At 44.2% G+C, this 10477-nt stretch overlaps 1 long non-coding RNA gene across 1 annotated transcript; it reads right to left on the bottom strand.

The window, feature by feature from the left end:
- Positions 1-4800: 4800 nt before the first annotated feature.
- LOC146187360 (uncharacterized) lies at positions 4801-9143 on the bottom strand. The gene is made up of 3 exons (XR_014707915.1): positions 9053-9143; positions 6298-6518; positions 4801-4897 (listed from the first exon to the last, which is right to left on the bottom strand). It is a non-coding gene; the product is annotated as an uncharacterized LOC146187360 (long non-coding RNA).
- Between the last annotated feature and the right edge of the window lie 1334 nt (positions 9144-10477).

Below are 10477 nucleotides of genomic sequence, written 5' to 3'. Positions count from 1 at the left end.
TTAGGAGTTTGGCTTTTGTTGAAGCGTGTTAGAGTGAGATCACAGACATTTGGAAGTTTGTACCATGGGGGTAGGGGCCTGTTTTTTGGTGCAGTGTCGGGCAAGGTGTCCAGAATTTCTAGCTCACTGCAAATGTCTTCGAAACGCATTATCAGTGGCCTCGTTGCTTGTGGTTTATTTGTGAAAATTACTCGTGAGCGGCATGTTGAGACTATTGGATAGCAGAGGTGTTTTTTCTGTGATCTTATTCTAAGGACATAAGCACATGTGAGTGAAGCCCTTCTATCTTTCAGCGGAGGCTCGTTCGTCTCTGCATACAGACTATCAACAGGGGATGTTCTGTAAGCGCCACAAGAAAGGCGTAAACCTAGGTTATGTACCGGGTCCAATTTCCTTAAATATGATGGTCTAGCTGACCCGTAGACTATGGACCCGTAGTCCAAGCTAGACCGCACAACAGATCGATATATATGTAGAAGACACGCCCTATCAGACCCCCAATGTTTCCGAGAGAGAACCTTCAGTATGTTTAGAGATTTTATGGCTTTCCTCTTTAGGATGTTTATGTGAGGCAGGAATGTTAGTTTTCTGTCGAACGTTACACCCAAAAATTTATGTTCGCTCTTTACTGGCAACTCAATCCCATTTAGGTGTAGCTTGGGATTGATCTGTATACCTCGTTTCAGCGAGAACATTACTGCCACTGTTTTCTGTGGGGAAAATTTGAACCCATTTTTAAAAGCCCATGAGTCTAGTTTATTTAGTGTTAATTGTACTTGTCTTTCACAAATTGATATGTTTGAGGATGTGCAGGCTATTTGAAGGTCGTCGACATACAGCGAGAACATAATGGATTTTGGGATTACCTTGCTAATAGAATTCATTTTTACAATAAACAAAGTTGTACTTAAAATGCACCCCTGAGGTACCCCATTCTCTTGAATAAAGTTCCTCGAGAATGTGGTACCGAGACGTACTTGAAATGAACGACCTGATAGAAAGTCCTTCAGAACATTTAGCATCCGGCCTCGGATGCCCAAATCTGCTATATCGCGTAGGATCCCGAACCTCCAAGTCGTGTCGTATGCCTTTTCCATGTCAAAGAAAACGGCCAGGCAATTTTGTTTATGTATGAACGCTTCCCTGACAGTATTTTCAAGACGCACTAAGTGGTCGGTCGTTGCGCACCCTTTTTTAAAACCACACTGATGAACATTAAGAAGTTTGTGAGATTCTAGGATGAAAGTTAGTCTGATGTTTAAAACACTTTCAAAACATTTTGCTAAACAGCTGGTCAGAGCTATGGGTCTGTAACTGCCCGCTGAGGTCGGCGGCTTTCCTGGTTTCAGAAACGGAACAATAACAGCTTGTTTCCAAGCCTCTGGGAGTTTACCCAGAGTCCAAATTCTGTTAAAGAATTTCACAAGTGCCTCTACAGAGGATTCAGATAAATGAGCCAGCATTTCGTAATGAATTTCGTCAGGGCCAGGCGCAGTCTGTTTTCCAGCAGCAAGGACGTTCTTTACTTCTTGGAGTGTAATAAAACTATTATATGATTCATTTCTGCCACCACTTGTTGGGAGTTTTTGTTTCTCAGCTATGTTTTTGTATTTTAGGAATGTTTCTGTGTAGTGTGACGAACTTGAAACGTGTGCGAAATGTTCGCCTAGTATATTGGCCTGTTCTTCTATGCTAGTCTGAATACCAGGGGCTGTGAGGATGGGAATTGTAAACGGGGAAAAGTTTCCACTGAGTTTACGAACTTGTTCCCACATTTTCTTAGACGTCATTGAGCTATTTATTGACGTGACATACTTCTGCCAGGATTCTTTTTCAGAGTTGCGACGGACGTATCGAGCTTTAGCTTTGGCCTTTTTAAAAGCTGTAAGATTTTCGTGTGTAGGGTACCTTCGGAAAACACCCCATGCTTTATTTTGTCGCTTTTTGGCCTCCTTACATTCCCGAGACCACCACGTCTTGTGTTTTTGTCGCACCACACCTAAGGACTGTGGAATGGTGAGATGAGCGGCAGTGATAATGCAAGTCGTGAACAACTCATTTAGTCTGTCGACACTAAGGGCATCTGAGAAAACTGCTCCTAGATTCGCCTCTACTTTAAAAAGCTCCCAATCTGCTAAGTGAAGTTTCCACCGTTTCGGTTTGGTCGGCATGACTGATGGTGAGGATGATAAGCTGATTATTGCTGGCAGGTGGTCGCTACTATACGGGTTGTTCAGAACATCCCATTTAAAATCATTAAAAAGGGAAGGTGAACTAAAAGCCAAATCTAAAAAACTCATTTTTCCTGACCTTGGTGAACAGTACGTGGGCTTACAGGAGTTCAATAAGCAAATGTCTGAACTAAGAATAAAATCCTCGATAAGCTGTCCACGTGTATCACTTTTTTCACTTCCCCACAAAGGGGAGTGTGCATTAAAATCTCCTACTACTAGGTAGGGCTCTGGTAGTTGGCAAAAAAGGTTTTCTAGATCATGGAGTGTTATTTTAAGATTTGGTTCAAGATAGACAGAACACACAGTAAGAGTTTTAAAGGCAATTATTGTGGCTGCTACAGCTTCTAAGGGAGTGTTTAATTTCAGTTCTTGAGCTGGAACTCCACTTTGCAATATGATGGCCGCACCACCCGAAAGCCTGCTTGCTTGCTCTCGATCTCGGCGGAAGACTTGATATTTTTTCAGTATATTCGAGTGCATGCAACCTAAATTTGTTTCCTGTACGCACAGTGCAACTGGCGAGACTGTATCTAGAATGTCTTTTATGTCATTAATATTCTTTAGAAGTCCTCTACAGTTCCACTGTACCAGGAATGCCATCTTATTTTGTTGAAAGCTTAGAAATTAAGTTAGGTTTTTTCCAGGGCCCGTGATTCGGGCCTTGTCTGTTTTGGTTCTTTCCAAGGAGCTCTGCCGTCTCTGTGACGAAGACGGCAAAGAGCTGTCCTGGCCTATGTCCATTACCTCGTCTGAGGTGCTGGACGAACGTGCCAGAGGCACGTGTTCTTTCTTTTTAGACCTTGCCTCGTGGGCGGAGGTCTTGTGGCCCGCCGACCCTGAGGGACGCGTAGCCTGTTTTGGGGGTGGTGGAGGAGCGGGAGCTGCTTCCACCGGGGCAGGGGATGGCACTACCTCAGCCTCGTTTGAGGTCTGGGTAGGTGCCGAAGGCCGTTGTGGTGCCCCGCCCTGTCGCACCACATCAGCGAGATTTGGTTTCGCTGTGAACTGAAATGCGTTCTTGGTTTTGTTGTACTGAGTACGTGCCTCTTTGTATGTGATGTTCTTTGTTGTTTTTAGTGTAATGATCTGCTTTTCTTCTTTCCATTTTTGGCAGGATCGAGAGTATGCGGGGTGATCCCCCTCACAGTTTGCACAGCGTGGGTTTGCGGTGCAGTTATCAGAGTTGTGGTCGTTCGCAGCACATTTCGCACAAGTTCTGCGGCCACGGCAACTTTGCGAACCATGGCCGTATTTCTGGCAGTTGAAGCATCTCCTCGGATTTGGGATGTACGGTCGGACGTTTATTTTGATGTATCCGACTTCAATTGACTCTGGGAGGGTGCAGCTATTGAAAGTCAGAACCAGATGTTTTGTAGGGATCTCCTTGTTATCCTTTCGGATTTTTATTCTGTGAACTGCTATGACGTTTTGGTCTGCTAGTCCTTCTGCCATTTCATCTTCAGTGAGAGCAATGAAGTCTATCTCAGATATTACTCCTTTTACAATGTTCAAGGATCGGTGGGGAGTGATGACGACAGGGATGTCCCCAAGCGACACAATGTTTTTCAGGTTGGAGGACTGGCACTTGGTTTGTACTTCTAGCAAGAGGTCACCATTTGCAAGTTTTGATACTTTATATCCAGGGCCCAGGTCTTTAGTGAGACACTTTGACACTATGAAAGGGGAGATTTTTCGAGCGGGTTTTTCAAGCTCCTCGCTATGTATGACATGGAACTTTGGGAAAGTCTCTTTTGTTTTCACAAAGAAATGGCTTGTAGCATCGGTCCGCCCTCGTTTGTTTGGAGGGCGATCATTTGTTTGGGAGAAAGAATCCATGAAAGGGTTTGTGTTTTCGGTAGTTGTGCCTGCCACCCACCATGGAGCCCAACGAGGGGACGGGACAGGAACTTGCAAGAAGTCCTGCCCACGCCAGCAGTACACCGCTACTATAACCAAATATGGGCAACTCAGGGTAGCTACTCCACACAAGGTTAACCCTCGCCGCCAAGAAAAAAGGAAAAACAAGAAGTGAGGAGGAGACAGGACAGTGCTGAGAAAAGAGATAGGAAAGTGAAAGATGAAGTGGAGGACAGGAAAAGGCGACTGCCGATTTCCCCCGGGTGGGTCAGCCCGGAGGTGCCGTCTGTGGGAAGCGTGGGCCAAAGTGGTGTGTTGCCTCCGCCGAGGGGCCTTAAAGGTCCAAACACTCGGCATCGGCTCAACCACCAGGATCCCCTTTTCCCCAGACACGGCGATGCCACGCACGGCTAAGCGTGGGTGCTCGGGGTCCGTGGTGTCGCACAAAACACACAAACACCTGCTTTAACAGGTGCCCCCTGCGGGGGAAATTCTGTTGATTATCCACGGAATATCAACTTAAAATCAACATGTGGTTTATGTGCTGTGTTGAAATTCTGTTGATTATACACTGAATATGAACTTAAAAGTAACATGTAAATAATGTGTTGGCTTTCAGTTGCGCATGCTCGCATTCCGTCTAGTACGCTGCGTACTTTCGGAAATATTTGTACAAGTGAAGCAAACCTTTTCAGAATGACCAGTTTATTTTATTTCGTGAATTAATGGGCTTTACAGGCTCGCAGGGAGGCCAGGCTGATCTTTGTGGCCCACAGAAGCGGCCAGGTACTTGGTGCACTTGTAAGCTACAAAAATTGTATAATGAAGATGTCTTAATTTTTTTAGCAAAAGGCAATATGAAGAACATATTTCAGCTCATAAGCAGTGCAGTGCACAGACAAGGTAGGTATGAGTGGCAGGGTTGAATATATTAATGTAGCACCACACATGCATCGTGCCACATACATGAGGCTGGCCGTCTATATTATAGTTGGAGACAACTCAAAATGGAGCAGCAAATACCCATTAAAGGAGGCCCTCCATCCAATGGTGTTGCCTGCAATTGTTGCGGCTCATCTTGCGGGCAGTTTACTTCGTGGTGCTACAGCGGAAGCTAGGCGTAAAAGGGAAGGAGGCACATTTTTTACTGTGCCTTGGAACATATTATTTATAGTAGGGGTGCGGTGGTGTAAGGAGAGTTGGAGGGACGGAATAAAGTATTCACTACTATTTCACACTATGTGGTTAACCACCACGTCACGTCACATGAACAGGTCAGCCGTACTGAATGGAGAGCCTCCTTTGATGGGTATTTGCCACTTTTTGAGTTGTATCAACTATAGATAGCACTATGTACACGTTTTCAACTAGTAAAACTTCTCTCAGACACAGAAAATTGCTAAAACACAGTGCCTCTCATACTGAATACCAGAGAAACCTTAACTGACAAATAATCTGGCCCAAGTGGTCAAATTTAACTGCACTACAGACCCTGCCCATGAAACTGGCAGCATAATGACTAGGTTAAAATGTTTTAATAACAGACAGATGCATTGTCCCAAATAAGCATTCAAATACTGTCTTGGATTACCAAAGGAGAACACTTTTCTCTTCGCCTGCTAAATTATTCCCTCTGCAGAATTCCAAGAAGTTGCATGTAGATTTGAATTGCAGTCCTGCTACCTGCAAAAACTAGCTTAGTTATTGTGTTATGCAGTGAATATTTTGGCAGCACAAGAGATAAAGAACTGCTTCTCAGAACATCAAGTGTTTACCATATGTGATAATGATAGAACCCACAACAGTCCGATGATCTGCAGCTGCGAATAGATGAAGTGGTAATTTGGGGGATTGCTGCCACCCAATCAGCTGTGAGCACAGCCTCTACTATAACAAAGCCAAGAATGTCGGTGCACGAAGCTGTTACTCTAAGCAAGGTGAAATCTATTGCATCATGCGGTTCAAACAACATCCATCACCAACTTTCCTATTACTGCAGCAACCCACATGCACATCATCACATCCACTTTATGCAACAGAATGAAGTGCAATGTAACTGCTATGAAGTGTGTTGATGGCTAACTGTACCGCATCAAAGGTGCATAAGCAGATTATACAAAAAAAAATCAAAAGTTAGTTGGCATCATTTCCCTCTTTATCCATATTTTTACATTTGTTTATGATTTATACGCATGCAGTAACTTACATATGGCGGCTTCCAGGTGCACCAAGTCGAGCACCTCTTTCCCAATGCGATCCTTTCGGATGTTGATCCTCACCCCATACAGGGATTTGGTCTTTAGTTCTTCTGCAGCAAGCAAGGTGCAACAGGGGTCTGGTAAAACTTCCAGCACTTGTATGGCCGCAAGGGTGCTCAAGGTGCTCCAAGAGTGCCTTGTCCAGCAGGGCCCCACCTCCAATGTCTACCTGAAAGAACAGCAATTCAGAAATAAGCGGCATCAGTATAGAAAACAGTGACAATTATCTATCTGGCATGTATTACCACTGGCTAAATGACACAAAGCTCAACAAAGGCCAAGAATTATGCTTTCACTCGTTTACACAAAGTGCAACACAAGCCATGTAACCAACCCATCTGAATGAGCGCAATTCCAAATATCTTGAAGCTTGGAGGAATTCTGGTCCTCTCCCTTCCAAGCTTGATACTTCCAAGAATGCTGCAAGAGTATCATTATACGGCTAACAAAATCCCTCCACTGCCAAGATTTAGAGAAAGGCTGTGCAAATAACAATGCAAGATTAAATCAGTATTCATTCCCCACTAAACTGGTATCACATAAAATGTACTAAATATACTGCAATAAACAAGATTACGCCTCGCTGAAAGACTAAAGGCAACTTGGGATGCTATCGATGAAGATTAACAATGAGGGATAAAAAACAATGTGAATCATTCATCTCAACTTAATGTATGCATGTATATCAAGGAAAATGACTGGAAAATATGCAATGCATTGAACATGTAGTCTTTGATGGCACAATCTCAACTAAAGAAAAAAATAGACTGTACAGTCGCCCAAATCTTTAACTGGCGTGCGCGAGCGGCGACTTTTCTGTGCGTCAGCGCCATATGACGGAGCGAAGTTGGAAACAGGATGAGGCTAAGCGCATGCTCACAAAGCACGCTCAGCTGGACGCGTCGTCTGCCAGGCTGTTCCTTCTTAAGGACGTCACCCCTCCTTATCGCGTTTCGACGAGCAGCCAGCGTGAGTAGGCGAATGGTTTTGCTCGTATTTTACGTTCCGAAGAACAGCGTCGCAGCAGCCAAGAAAGGAAAGAAAATTTTAAGATAAGCCGAACACACGATAAGGAGGGGTAACGTCCTTAAGCAGGAACAGCCTGGCAGACGACGCGCCCAGCTGAGCGTGCTTTGTGAGCATGCGCTTAGCCTCATCCTGTTTCAAACTTCGTTCCGTCATAGGGCGCTGACGCACAGAAAAGTCGCCGCTCGCGCATGCCAGTTAAAGATTTGGGCGACTGTACGTGGCAAAATATATCGAATTCACAGACCTGGCTTCTCAGTGTAAAAGTAATTCCAAAGGAAGAAAATTGGTACATTAAGCTGAACGGCCTAAAGTAATATGAACGCTATGAGGAACAGCATAGGTGAGCATCTGGAACAGTTAAGATCCCCTTCAGTGCTTCAAAATTCACTGAACATGAGCAGTTCATAAACATTTTGTATTTTAACTCCACTGAAACACAACCTTGTAGCCAAGAGTGGCTTCGTCAAGCAGAGATTATTGCCATTCATTCTCAGGCAATCTGCAATACTTTATTTTTCTTTATCTCGATGCATGAGCAACGGCCTATTTCAGGCAATTACATATAGCAAGAAAAAGGATGTAACGAGCTCAATGAAGGTAGTATAATATGCACCCATTTGCCAAATTATGAAATGTATTAGCTAAAAATTTTACTTTGCAACTTGACAACTGACTGACAGTTGGGACAGGCACCAGTGACACAAAAAATTATCTCATGCCAATCTGATTCTGGCAATCCAAGTCAGCTGATTGTCCCATCTATGGTGACGATACCTAAAAAAAATGAATGGTTAGTGGCATTGCTATGTTATGTTTAATGCACATGCAATAAAAATGGCAATGTTTGGGCTATCAAGGCAGCTGACACCTATCTAAAGTTCACACAGATTAAGAGGCCAATATGCCTCTTCATTCCCCCAAAAGACACATGCCACCTGGGCATGAGGCATTTTATTTGACTTTAGTTTGAAAATGAGTGTGCTGTTAAAGCTGGTTCACAGAAATGGCACATGCTTTCGGAACAAAGCCTTAACTTTTTTGAGCCAACAGTCCACACCATAGCTCTACTGGCTGCTGTGGCCCAAAGTTAAGAGACCCCCGGCATAGGCACTCGATAGTGACAAGGGATTACTCTCAGCTAACAAGATTACGTCAACCTCACAACAATCAGTTGATGCCAATGGCTAGATCTCCTTTATGAAGAACAAATATATTTGTCTGTCTTACTCGGGTTGCACCAGGCTGTAGATAAATCAGAAGCCCCTCCAACGTGTACAAATACTTTTTTCATGGGCATTTTCATTGCTTGTTTATGGCATGTAACACAGCAAAGATGTGTTTACCATTAGCTGTTTCGCTGGGACCAAATCATGCAGTCAATTTAAAAACTAGTTCATGCAACATGCAGAGTTGTCCAGTAAGAACGGGTGCAATCAGTTTGAAAAAAAAAACACAAAATAATTTCTATTTTTTCATTTAAATTTTAAGTGAATTTAGATACAGCAAGAGGAATACCAGCTACAAAACATTACTGGAATAAGTGTGCTTGTTGCTTTATTTCTTTTCTGAAAGCTCAAAATGCCATCCCTTTAATAATAAACGACACTGTAAATTGTATACTTTGCACGCCCACATATACCACACTGAAGACAAATGCACCAAGCTATGGCTTACCAGATGCTTTTTGAGCTTCCACAAGGCATTTTAAGAGTTCTTTTTAGGCTGCTACTCCCCAAAGCTCTGCTTTCAGCTCTTCAGCCATGGCAGTCACAGCATGTGTCGTACTGAAAATAAAAAGTATAGTAATGTGGGGAACTTCGCCGACAGCAAAGACAAGTAGATGAAAGTGCCGCTTATCCAAGCAGAGATGTGGGGCAGTAGCCTTGAAGAGGTAAGGGACACAGGCTGCCGCGCAGCGTACTAGTCCTGTACAACACACAGTACTTGTTTTACGCACTTCTCATGGTTTGTCCTTTGCCCGTTTGAACTGCAGTTTTTCATTAAAAAACTCTTACAGATATCCAAACCAAGGAATGGGGCAACCAATCTGTGCTAACTTGCAGCTACTAATGCCTGATATACCTATTTTTGTTTGCATGGAGTCTGCTCCCTTTAGAGACAGAAGTTCTTCTAGTTAGTTCAAACAGGCAGCCTCAGTAACCAAAGTGAGATTTTTCCTCATGTTGCACATACGAGGTTTAAGCAAAAAAAAAGGTAGACATGACATTTTTCTCGCTGTATTCCTGCTTTAGAATAATGCGTACGACATTACTAAACATTTATCACTGCATGAGATTCATCTACGGCCACTATACGGCACACATAAAGGGTTGTCACGACGAATGCACTAGAGCACAAGGCAATATTGCCGCGAAACCTTCAAAACAGTATTTGTTGTTTTTTAACGGCCGCCGGCATACAGGCTTATCACTGATTCTGGACCGCGTATCAATTCCGTAATCTTTGTTTGTTAATGCTCGATGTCGCGAGTCACACCTTTATCAGTTTTGTTGTAGCACAAGATGCACCGAGATCTGTCTCGAAGGTTCCGGCCACTCGGGTGTCTTTCCACAATGTTCCAGCCCGTGCTGGTAGCTGTTTGCGACGTTATCTAGATTGTTCTGTGCAGCCTTTAAATTGAGCGTTGCCGAGTGTGACGAGCATTCTTTGTCCGACGATCGACGAGCACGTTTCTTCCTATCGCCGCCGCCGAGTTGCTTAGTTCTTTTGCGGGCGCAAGTCAGCCCAATAAAGAGTTAATTTCCGTACCATCAAGCCTGTGTCTTCATTTGTGTCATCGACCCTGGTCACCACCACGTGACATCTGGTGGAGGTGCTGTCCTTGATCCTTCAAGCGAAGACCTCAGCCTTATTCCTGTCGCCTTGGAAAACCAGACTATAGGTCACCGAGCCAGCCGCCGACTTCAAGGCCTACAACCCGAACACGGTCTGCTGCCTGACCACATTCGATCTCGGAAGGCATCGACACTGACAATGGCCCAGCCTACAGCACCGGTTGTTTTCGTCCAACCCCGTGAGCCCCCCTGCTTCCATGGACTACCGGATGAAGATGCGGGAGATTGGATGGACCTTTTCGAC

Source organism: Amblyomma maculatum, chromosome 6 (genome assembly GCF_055883805.1).
Source record: "Amblyomma maculatum isolate TAMU_Amacu chromosome 6, ASM5588380v1, whole genome shotgun sequence".
Classification (NCBI taxonomy): domain Eukaryota; kingdom Metazoa; phylum Arthropoda; class Arachnida; order Ixodida; family Ixodidae; genus Amblyomma; species Amblyomma maculatum.
The sequence above is the reverse complement of the archived record's forward strand: the minus strand, read 5'-3'. Positions and strand labels throughout refer to the sequence as shown.